The sequence below is a fragment of the Equus caballus genome, chromosome 7, assembly GCF_041296265.1.
Source record: "Equus caballus isolate H_3958 breed thoroughbred chromosome 7, TB-T2T, whole genome shotgun sequence".
NCBI classification, from domain to species: Eukaryota; Metazoa; Chordata; class Mammalia; order Perissodactyla; family Equidae; genus Equus; species Equus caballus.
The window spans coordinates 48,395,593-48,408,638 of NC_091690.1; positions in this window are offsets into that span (position 1 = coordinate 48,395,593).

The following is a 13,046-nucleotide window of genomic DNA, read 5'->3' on the forward strand; positions in this document are numbered from 1 at the left end:
TGGGCCACGGAGCCAGGCCACTGGATTGCCACCCAGCCCCAGTCCTCTCCCCAGGATCTCGAGGAGCCCCTTTCCCTGTCTGGGGGACAGCTGGAGACCGTGAGTTCAGTGGCAGCTGGCCAGCTGCTGCCCTGCCTGGGATTCTCTTCAGGACCCTCCTGGTGTTCTGAATGCTGGGAAGAGCCTCTCCACTAATGGCGAGTAGAGGCTTTCCCTGCTGCCAGAATGGGACCCCGGAGTTTCCCCCTGGGCAGGGAAGCCAGCCACTGAAACTCCACCCAGCCCCAGTCCTCTCCCAGGAGATCTCTGGTAGCCCCGTGCCCCGACTGGGCACCAGCTGCAGTCCATGAGATCAGTGGCATCAGCTGGCAGGCTGCTGCCCTGTTTGGAATTCTCTCCAGGAGTCTCCCAGCGTTGTGGATACTGGGCGGAGCCTCTCTGCTAATGGCGGGTAGAGGCTTTGCCTGCTGCCAGGACGGAACCCTGGAGTTTCCCCCTGGGCCACAGAGCCGGCTGCTGGAACTCCACCCAGCCCCAGTCCTCTCCCAGGAGATCTCTGGTAGCCCCATGCCCCGACCGGGCAACAGCTGCAGTCTGTGGGACCAGTGGTGGCAGCTGGTGGGCTGTTGCCCCGTTTGGGATTCTCTCTGGGAGCCTCCCGGCATTGTGGATGCTGGGTGGAGCCTCTCCGCTAATGGCAGGTAGAGGCTTTACCTGCTGCCAGGACAGAACCCTGGAGTTTCCCCCTGGGCCACAGAGCCGGCTGCTGGAACTCCACCCAGCCCCAGTCCTCTCCCAGGAGATCTCTGGTAGCCTCGTGCCCTGACCGGGTGACAGCCACAGTCCGTGAGACCAGCAGTGGCATCTGGCGGGCTGCTGCCCCATTTGGGATCCTCTCTGGGAGCCTCCCGGCGTTGTGGATGCTGGGTGGGGCCTCTCCGCTAATGGCGAGTAGAGGTTTTCCCTGCCACCTCCGGTGTGGGACTCTGGAGTTTCCCCCTGGGCTTAGGTGTAATCGCGGGGGCCTTAGGTAGGGCTGTGGTCACCTGTTTCCACCGTCGCTCCTCTGGTGTGTGCACCCTCCTGCCCTTGGTGTGTGGCGATGCTCTGGGGGCGTCTGCTGGAAGAAAGCCACTTGCAGGTACTAGGCTGTTTGGGGATCAGGGTTGGAGAGTTTTCACCTATCTCCCCCTCCTCCCAGGGGGAAGTCCGTCCGCCTTCTGATGTATAGCAGCATGGGTCTCTCAAGCATCCTGAGATGCTATATGGATATCCTTTGTTAAGCGATGAATGTCCAATTAGTTGTAGATTCAAAGTGGGAGAGACAAAGAAGACTACTCACGCCACCATCTTGGTCAGAATCAGTGTAGTGAATTTTTAGAAGATGAGGATAAGAAATTCAAATGCAGAGATATCTGTTTGATAATGTTTTTAGATGTGTTGGTCAGAAAAGAAAAATTTTGAAGCCACCCACAAGAGCTCTAGCAGTACAATCAATAAGTGAAAGTGGCATACTCTCACAAGGGAAAAATGCAGAGCAACAGGCGTGAATGAATGCTTTCTGTTCCAATGTGTACAGAGTTGGATGGCTCATTCTCATCTTGACAACAAGAAAAAACTGAACAAGCTGAAAAGCAAACTTCTTCTTAGATCCATGAGAGATTTGAAATTACCTCGCGGACCAATACCCCCAAACAAGAGGTGAATATAGAGAATTATTGCTTTCTGGGAGAAGGAAAGACTGAGCCAGCCACCTCTAGGAACACATAAACTGTTAGAGATGAATTTGCCAAAGTGTGGACTAGCTTGAGAGTTAAAAACTTTGGGGCTCCATTCTTAGGAAACTCTCCCAAATTCCTGAATTTTTCCTACAGAAGCAACTAGGTTCTCACTCTGGAGACTAGAAAATAAAAATGTTTCATTCTCCATGCAGGAAATGAGGGGAAAATGTTTTGGGGGGCAAACACAAAAGCATTCTGTGCTCCGTAACTTAGGCCATCCCTCAAAGAAAACTAATTTGTCAAAACTATCTATGATTGTGGAAAGAGCAGTCAGACAACTCCCAAGCTCTTCAGGCTTCCTCTCTGACACAAGGGGAAGAATAAATGCTAAGAATGCATTCTGAAGTTCACAGTCCAGGGATTCTGTCCCACCAAAGCATTACAGGTTTAATCATAACATAAGAGAGTATTTTCCCAGCCTAATAACTTCCAACCATATCATCAGGGATTTAATATAAAAGCAGTGGATTAAAATGGAGTTATAAGATGCCGACACTACGTAAGACTGAGTATCTAGGGATACCCAAACACACTAGGGAAGAAAAATACAAGAACAGTAGAGGATATTGAGGCTCCTGACACCAACAGGTAAAGCAAATATTAACAGTCTAAGGCCTATTTAAGAACTCATAGTAAAGGATTAATTACCTTTAATCTTATTGTGAAAATTCAAAACTATATGGAAATTATATAAAACACTTTTGGACAACCACTCAGCCAAAGAGGAAATTAATAAGAAATGTAAAATGTATCTTGAGACACAAATGAAAACTACTTAGGAAAACTTGTGGGATGCAGCATAAGGAGTAATAAAAGAGAAGTTCATACCAATAAACACCTATGTTAAGATAGAAAGATATCAAAATAACAACCAAAAAGTACACTTCAAGGAACTAGTAAAAGAATAACAAACCTAACTTTAAGTTAGCAAAGTTAGGAAATAATAAATATTAGGGCAGAAATAAATAGAATATAAGAAAACAGAAAAACATGAAAACTACCAATTTTTTGCAGTAATAAACACAATTGACAAACCCTTAACTGACTATGAAGAGAACAGAGAAGAATGAAGTATATGTAATCATAAGTGAAAGAGGACATATTTTGATGCTTAGCATCAAAACTAAAAAGAATCAAAAGGGACTATTATGAACACTTATGTGAACAAATTGGATAACCCAGAAGAAATGGATAAATTCCTAGAAACATACAACGTACCAAGGAAGAATTAAGAAGTAGAAAGCCAAACAGACCAACAACAAATTCAAAGAATTTATACCTTCTTAAACTCTCCCCAAAACTATAAGGAATACTTCCAAACTCATTTTTTGAGTCCAGCATCTACCTGATACCAAAGCCAGACAAAGGCATTGCAAGAAAAGAAAACTGCAAGCCAATATCTCTGTTTTATCTTGACTTGGCCATAGTGCCCAAATATTTAGTCAAACATTCCACTGGATATTTCTGTTCAGGCTTTTTCTCATGAGATTACCATTTCAATGGGTGGAGTTTAAGTAAATGAGATTACCCTCTATAATGTGGTTGTGCCTCATCCAATCAATTGTAGTTCTTTATAGAACAAAAACTGACCTTCCCTGAACAAGAAGGATTCTGCCACTAGATTGTCTTTTGACTTAGACTACACTTCTTTCCTGGGATTTCCAACCTGCCTATCTAGATTGCAGATTTTTAATTTACCCAATCTCTATAACCACATGAGCCACATTCTTAAAAAAAAAAAAAGTAATGTCAGCATTATGGCAATGTGAGATGCTTCTTTTGTCTCTCCTTTTCAATCTATACCTACTAAGACATTCATAACTCAACAGAGGTTCCTCTGCTTAACATACCAGGATGCTGGAGAGATCCACACATCTGTACATTTGAAGGTGAGTCAATTGGAACACACAGAGGAGGCAGAAATGGGGTAACAGCAGAGGCAGTACCCACAACCCCAGTCCCCTGGGCACAGCAGTTGAGCCCACAGCACCAGCAAACCTGTTAGTAGTGGCAGAGGCAGCACCCATGATCATGGCCCCCCAAGGTGGTATCCATACCCCAAGGGAACCTGATAGCAGCAATGGAGATTACATATATGACTTCAATCCCTGGCTGCCGTGGCACCCAGGGCCACAGAGAATTGTACAGTGGCAGGGGTGGGCCTGTGAGCCCAGCCCCCAACCCATGGCTGAGGTGCCTACAAACCTGACAGCCCCAGATGAGGTGGAGGTGCCTGGAATCCCAGGTCCCACCTCACACTCCCTCTCCCCCTGGCAGCAGTAGTGCCTGTGACCCAGGCATCTGTGGACGGAGTGTGGTGCCTGGCATACCATTGACCCTGGTGGTGATGCCCGTGACCACAGCAACACTGCAAGCAGCAAGGCACCATCAATCTCAGAGGCACAAGCAGCAACAGTGAGGGCACTAGCCTCACCTTGACCAGAGGCAGTGGAAGGTTGAAAGTGCTGACTCTCAAATATAGGCAGAGGTAGTTCATGTTAACAGGGACCAAAAATTTATGCCATTGTGCCAGCTACTGGAAAACAAAAGAGGCCTCCAAATACCAATCAGTTGAACTGTTAGAATCAAAGTAAACAAAGCTTTACCTAAATAAGAAAGGTGTTTGCTACTTCAAATGTGATGGCAGAGGAACAACTCATCATGATGAAACATCATGGTAACGTGATATCACAAAAAGAAAATGACAATTCTCCAGAAACCAAACTTAAATTCTCAGAAGACAGTGATCTATCTGATAGAGAATTCAAAATATCCATCATGAAGAAACTCAATAAGTTACAAGAAAACTTGGAAAGACAGTTCAATGAACTCAGGAATATAATTAATGAACAGAAGGAGTACTTTACCAAAGACATTGAAACTCTAAAAGAAGAATCAAAGAGAAATTCTGGAGCTGAAGAACTCAATAAATGAGATGAAGAATGTGTTAGAAAGCATTGGAAATAGTAGATCATGTGGAAAAGAGAATTAGAAAGTTCAAAGATAGAAATCTAGAAAAAATTCATGTGGAAGAGGATAGAGAAGTAAGATTTTTAAAAAATGAAGAAGCTGTATGAGAACTATCCAACGCCATTAGAAAAGCGACGTAAGGATAATGGGTATCCCAAAAAGAGAAGAGGGGGAGAAGGGAGTAGAGAGGTTATTTAAAGAAATAATAGCTGAGGACTTCCCCAACCTGAGGAAGGAACTGGATGTACAAGTCCACAAAGCTAAGAGAATGCCTAATTATCTCAATACGAAAAGATCTTCTCCAAGACACTATATTAAAACCATCAAAAGGAAACGATAAAGAAAGAATTTAAAATGAAGCCAAAGAAAAAAACACAGTAACCTACAAAGGTATAGCCATTAGGCTATCAGAAGATTTCTCAGCAGAGACTCTTCAGTCCAGGAGAGAGTGGAACAACATTCAAAATATTGAAAGATAAAAACTGCCAGCCAAGAATACTCTATTCAGCAAAGTTACCTTCAGATATGAAGGAGAAATAAAGGCTTTCCCAGACAAACAAAAGCTAAAGGACTTCACCACCACTAGACCTGCCTTACAAGAAATGTTGAAGGGAGCTCTTTTATCTGAAATGAAAAAGCCAAAGTACAGAAAACTTTGAGTAAGGTGATAAATAGACAAGCAGAACCAGAAAATTGCATGTCTATTTCAGAATAATGTGTTAAGCAATTATAGAATAGAGGTTAAAGGATAAAAAAGAAGTAAAAATAACTAAAACTACTTCAATTTGGTAGTGAACTCACAACATAAAATGGGATAATTTTTGGCAACAAAAACATAAAAGGTAAGGAGGAAAAAGAGGGAACCTGTATAGGTAGATGATGATAAGAAGCTATCAGCAGAAAAAGTACAATTTTATCTTTGAGATGTTGTATACAAATCTCATGGTAACCACAAAATAAAAATTACAACAGAGACATGAAACACAAAAAAAGAGAAAACTGAGAAAAACATCATAGAAAACTACCAAACTTAAACGGCAGACAGAAACACAAGGGAAAAGAAACAATGGAGATACAGACCAATTGAAAAACAAAAGCTAAAATAGCACTGGTAAGTCCTCATAGATCAATGATCACCATAAATGTAAATTAATTTAAATCACCAATCAAAAGGCACACAGTGACTACATGGATTAAAAAACAAGACTCAATTGTCTGCTGACTTCAGGAGACTCATCTCAGTTCTAAAGACATAGATTCAAAATGAAGGGGTGGAAGATGATACTCCAGACAAATGGCAGCCAGAAGAAAGGGGGTGTAGGCTTACTTATATCAGACAAAATAGACTTCAAGCCAAAAAAGGTAACAGGAGAGAAAGATGGATATTATGTAAGGACAAAGGGGACAATCCATCAAGAAAACATAACGTTTATTAATGTATATATGCAAACAACATAGGATCACCCACATATATAAAGCAACCATTAAGAGACCTACAGGGAGAAGTTGACAGCCACACAGTAATAGTAGAGGATTTCAACACCCCATTTACATCAATGGATAGATCATCCAGACAGAAAGTCAACAAGAAAACATTGGCCTTAAATGACACACTAGATCAGATAGACAATAGATATACATGGACCATTCCGTCCAAAACTGCAGAATATCATTCTTCTCAAGTGCACATGGAACATTTTCAAAGATAGTCTGTACCTGTTTTGTGTTGGGACACAAAACCAGTCTCAATAAATTTAAGAAGATTGAAGTCATATCAATCATATGTTCTGAAACATAATGGTGTTAAATCAACTAGAAGAAGAAAGCTGGAAAAGTCATAAGTATGTGGAGATTAAACAACATGCTGCTGAACAACTTTTGAATCAATGTATTCACAGAAATAGAACAAAAACATCCTAAAATTTGTATGGAATCACAAAAGCCCCAGAACAGCCAAAGCAATCCAGAGAAAAAACAAAACCAAGGCATCACACTCTCTGATTTCAAACTATACTACAAACTATAGAAACCAAAACAGTATGCTATTGATAGAAAAACAGATACACAGATCAATGGAACAGTACTGAGAGCTCAGAAATAAACCCACACAGCATATATGGAAAACTAACTTATGACAAAGGAACCAAGAATATACAATGGAGAAAGTCACTTCAATAAATGGTATGGGGGAAAACTAGCTAGCCACATGTAAAAGAATTAAACTAGACCACTATCTTGCACTATACACAAAAATTAACTCAAAATAGAATAAAGACTTGAATGTAAGACCTGAAACCATAAAATACATAGAAGAGTACAAGTAGTAAGCTCCTTGACATCAGTGTTAGCAATGTTTTTGTGGATTTGACTCCTATGGCAATGAAAACAAAAGCAAAAATAAAGAAAAGGTACTACAAAGTAAAAAAGCTTCTGCACAGCAAAGGAAACCATCAACAAAAGGAAAATGCAACCTACCAATTGGGAAACGATATTTGCAAATTGTACATCCAATAGGGGGTTAATGTGCAAAATATATAAAGAATATATACATCTTGGCCATAAAAAAGATGAAATTTTGTGATTTGTGACAACATGGATGGACCTCAAGAATATTATGCTAAGTGAAATAAGTCAGAGGGAGAAAGAAAAATACCATAATTTCATTCATATGTGGAATATAAAACAAAACCAAAAATAAACTCACAGATGTAGACAACAGATTGGTGGTTACCAGAAGGAAGAGAGTGAGAGAAGGGTGGAATGGGTAAAGGGAGTCAATTGTATGGTGTTGGATAGAAACTAGACTTTTGGTGGTGAGCAAGCTGTAGCATAAACAGCTGTCAAGTGATAATGTGGTATGCTTGAAACATATGTTATGAACTAATTTTATCTCAATTTAACAAATCACCTATAAAAAAGAAAAATTAATACACATGTATAAACACGTGCTCACATACACACATCAAGTAGGTTCTGTTTCCCTGGAGAACCTTAACTGATGCCATATTTTATTTTAAAAAAATTTTTGTTTTTGCAGGGAAAGATTTCCCCTGAGCCAATCTGTTGCCAATCTTCCTCATCTTTTTTTTTTTTCTTGCTCCCCGGAGGCCCAGTACATGGTTGTATATGCTAGTTATAAGTTGTTCTAATTCTTCCATGTGAGCCTCCACCAAGCATGGCAACTGACATACAGGTAGTGTGGTTCACGACTAGGAAATGAACCTGGGCCACCTCAGTGGTGAGTGCTGAACTTTAACTACTAGTCCATCAGGGCTGGCTTTTTCAATCTTTATAAAACAAATGAGCGATTCATTTTAAATGAGAAGCAATTTCTGCATGTGTTATCTTCCAAACAGTAATTTTTTAAATTGAGGTCATAATAGTTTAAAACATTGTGAAATTTCACTTATACATTATTATTTGTCAGCCACTGTATAAGAACACCCGTAAACACTTTGTGCCCACCACCAAACCCCTCCCCGTGGTAACCACTGAACTGTTCTCTTTCTCCGTGTGTTTATCTTCCACATATGAGTGAAATCATATGGTGTTTGTCTTTCTCTGTCTGGCTTATTTCACTTAGCATAATGCCCTCAAGGTCCATCCATGTTGTTGTGAATGGGATGATTTTCTATTTTTTTTATGGCTCAGTAGTCTTCCACTGTATATATACCAGATCTTCTTTATCCAATCATCAGTCAGTGGGCACTTGGATTTCTTCCACATCTTGGCTGAATAATGCTGCAATGAACATGGGGGTGCATAAGTCTCTTTGAGTTGTTGATTTCAAGTTCTTCAGATAAATACCCAGTAGTGGGATACCTGGGTCATATGGTATTTCTCTTTTTAATTTTTTGAGAAATCTCCACACTGTTTTCCATAGTGGCTGCACCAGTTTGCATTCCCACCGTGTTTGAGGGTTACCTTTTCTCCACAACTCTCCAGCATTTATTACTTTTCTCTTGGTGATTATAGCCATTCTAATGGGTGTAAAGTGATACCTTAGTGGAGTTTTGATTTGCATTTCCCTGATGATTAGTGATGAACATCTTTTCATGTGCCTGTTGGCCATCTGTACATCTTCCTTGGAGAAATGTCTGTTCGTATCCTCTGCCAATTTTTGATTGGGTTTTTTGTTTATTTGTTGTTGAGTTGCATAAGTTCTTTATATATTATGGAGATTAACCCCTTGTAGGATATATGACTTGCAAATATTTTCTACCAGTTGGTGCGTTGTCTTTTTGTTTTGATCCTGGTTTCCTTTGTGTTGCAGAAGCTCTTTAGTCTAATGAAGTCCCATTTATTTTTTCTTTTATTTCCCTTGTCCAACTAGACATGGTATTTGAGAAAGTCCTTTTAAGACCAATGTCAAAGAAAGAACTATCTATATTTTCTTCTAGAAGTTTTATGGCTTCAGCTCACTGACCCACCATCAGCTACGTTGCTTCCAACATCACAAGGGGAGAAGACCACGACTGCATTCTATTGTTTAATTTGGTTTACAAATGGGTCTTACTTAAATGATAAACAAGGACGGTTATCAAGCTGGATATGCTGTCCAGCCTCAAGAATGCCTGCTACTTTCTGTTAACTCTGCTAATCCAGTAAAAACAGTTCCTTCTACAGGCTTAAGAAATCACCACGGAAGAAGAAAAATATGTATATAGGTTACAGCAAAAGGGAAAAATACTTTTGGCAACTTTCTCCCAGTGGTTCATATAGCCTCTACTTGTTGTGCTATATGCCCAAAGTATAATCCAGAGAAGTCACTTCATGAGTCACAAAGCCACTTTCCCTTCCTAAGGGATCCTTAGAGGTATGACAATTGGACTTTGTCCAAATGCCACCATCTCAAGGATAAATACATCTTGTAATGATCTGTATGTTCTCACATTGTTTTGAGGCCTTTCCTTGCAGAAGAGCAATGGCTTTAACAGCAGGTAAATTACTATTAGAGAGAATAATTCCTGTTTGAGGAATTCCTCCTGAGTTACACAGTGACTGGGGAAGTCAAATCTGTTTGTAATGTTTGGCCAATATTGCAGCATTTCCACTGTGCTTACCATCCTCAATCCTCAGGATTGGTAGAAAGAACTAATGACACAACCAAAACTTAATTGGCAAGGTTTCAGAAGCATTTACTCTCTCACCGCCAAAAGCTCTTGTGCTAGTGCTCCTTAATCTTAGATCTACACTTTTTGTAAACATCAGCTGTCTCCTTTTGAAATAATAATAAAACAGCCTATGCACTTAGATGAAGAAATATATGAACCAAACTTTGCTTAAGGGGTATATTAAATTGTTGTCATGGTCTTATTGAGGTGCTTAAAGAAATGAAAGATTGGTAGCTGATTCTTTCACAGAGAGCTCCCAGAACTTAAGGATCTTGGACTATAACCTGGAGAATTTATTTATTGAAAGAGACAGCAAATAAGACTGTTTGCAGCCCTGTTGGAAGGGACTATACTAAGAGGAGAAGAATACGGCATCTGTTGTAGACAGCTGTCCCAAGACTCTGGACCTGGCCTGTATTCCTGACCTTATATCTCCTCATTTAAACCTTTGTTATGTTTAAACTGTAAACCTATTTTATAATTTGTTTGGAATACTATCATACTTAAAGAAAGGGATTAATTTGGAACAGACTGGTCTTGAAGGCCAGGCATTTATCGAGTGACTCCTAATGGAACTCAATGGTTATGTGGAACAAATCTTTGGCCTTGGCTACTGCCTGGATGGCTAAAACACTGCACCCTGAGTTTCCTTTAAAAGCAGGGAAGGAGTCAGGCTGAGTTAAAACCTGTTGCCAATCTCCCTCTCTTTAAGGCCGGATGGGCTTGTTCAGTCCTCCACTGGTATGGCTGTATTAGCAACTGTATGTGCTTCTTCTTTGGGGCTAACAGATGTCATTATTACATATGGAATCTCTGACTAAATTTACTCAAGAAGCCCTTAATGATAGTCAAGCAGGAATACCCTTATTTAAATACTGAAATGTCTTTAAAGAGAAGGGCTGTCCTTCAGAATAGAATGGCCTTAGATATTCTTACAGCATCCCAAGGTGGCACATGTGCAATCATTCAGACTGAATGCTGTGTTTTTATACGTGATGAGTCTTCCAATGTGTCATCTCTGCTAAAGCACATGAAGAAGCAAGTGGATGCCTTAAGTGATCCTACACCCAGTTTGATTTGCTTGATTGGTTCCCTTTCAGTACCTGTTCCCTTTTTCAATCTGGATTGCAATTCCTATTTCTATTACTTATTGGAATCCTTGCACTGATCATAATATTCAAACTAACTGTTGTTTTCTTTACTCAGTGTTGTAAAAATAGCATACAAACTAAAGTAATGATTGCTCGATGGCTTGAGATGGTCGATTTGTCTTATAACCCTGGGCAAATTTCCTTTTCTGATAGGGCCTATGACTAAATTCATTTCAGACTAATCCTTTCAAAAATATTATTGTTACTGTACTTGTTCTATAATCATATGCAACGTAAATGTGAAGTGTCATAGAAAATCACATATACAATGTTTGTGCAACAATCTAAATTAATTACATAACATATGAAATGCTTCCTCTGTTAATACATATACCTCTATGCTTGTCCACTATTTCTCCCCAATGTGGACAACTAGGCAAATAATGAGATAAAAGCCTAGCACCAAGGGACACGATGGACCCAGGGCAGGCAGCAACCACCCTGGCGCTGAGGGACAATATTTTGATCATCAATGCTTTCTATCAAAAGATTATAGATCAAAAGGGGAAAATGACAAATAAAAATGGCAAGTAATAGGATATATTGGGGTATATGAGGAAGCCATTTTGTGTAAACCTAATTCGGCCTGACCTTGTCTTTCCAAAAGGGCCTGACCACAGCCCTTGAGCATGCACTGTATATCTGCTTTAGAGATTCCCTATGGCAAGAACAAAGGCCCTTGAGATAAAGGTGCAGCTTCCCTCCCCTCCCAACGGTGGCATTTCTTTAAGGATTAAGCATCTTTCCTTAGGCTAGAAACTGATTGCTGCGCTCACCTGTGACCACCCAGATCAAGACAATAGACTTGCCTCCTGCGACGCCCTCCGAGAGAGCAGACCCACTACCTGCTGTGTCCATCAAGCACAGTGCCAACAGGGCAATCTTGTGACTGTTGTGGGAGGGACATTTCAATCATATGTGAAATGTCCTGTATGGGGGTATATAACCACTCTGTATACCTCACTTCTTTGGTGCCCTTTCTTCCTTCGGGAAGAAAGGCCCCCGGCCGTGGTCCTCAGATTTCAGTTCAGAATAAACTCACCCAAATTTTCAAAAAAAAAAAAAAGATTGGAGCCTGAGCTAACAACTTTTGCCAATCTTCTTTTTTTTTTTCTTTTCTGCTTTTTCTCCCCAAATCCCCCCAGTACATAGCTGTATATTTTAGTTGTGGGTCCTTCTAGTTGTAGCATGTGGGACGCTGCCTCAGCATGGCCTGACAAGCGGTGCCATGTCCACGCCCAGGATCCAAACAAGCAAAACCCTGGGCTGCCAAAGTGGAGTGCAGAACTTAACCACTCACCACCGGGCCAGCCCCCCAAAATCAAGTATTGATTCATGTCACAACATGGAATTCCCTGAAAAAAATTATACCAAGTGAATGATGTCAATCACAAAGAGCATATTATGTAATTCCATTCATATGAACGTCAACAAGTTCGGAAATGTATACAGACGGAAAATAGATTAGTGGCTGTCTGGGGCTGGCGCTTGGAGGAGCTAGGTGGGCAGATAGGGCGGTGGTAGGTTAAGGGCAGAGGCATTTTTTGCAGGTGATGGAAATGTTCTGAAATTGACTGTGGTGATAATTGCAGGTATCTGAGAATATACTGAAGACGATCAGCTGTAGACCTTAAAGGGGTCCATTGTATAGGATGTGTACTGTATCTTTAAAACACCGTTTAAATAAGTGGATAAATGCATTGAGTTTTTGCAATGCAAATAAGTTTGCAGTCCAATCTCTTAAGCATACGAATCATTTCCGGGTACATCCCACATTTATATAACCTTTTCTTGTTTTTTGTTATATCAGTCCAAACAGGAATTGAATTACCTTAGGGATATTACAGCCTTCTACATTTCAAAGTTCTCTGAGGATAATTCAACCAATGATCTAAAATAAAGTTCCATTCAGGTAAAACGTACACCTGAGAATTGAATGAACACATGTCAGACCTTGAGGTTAGACTGAGAAGAGACCTTGCGCCCAGCTAGGGCTGAGGGCTCCAACTTCCCATCACAGCGAAGGGCTT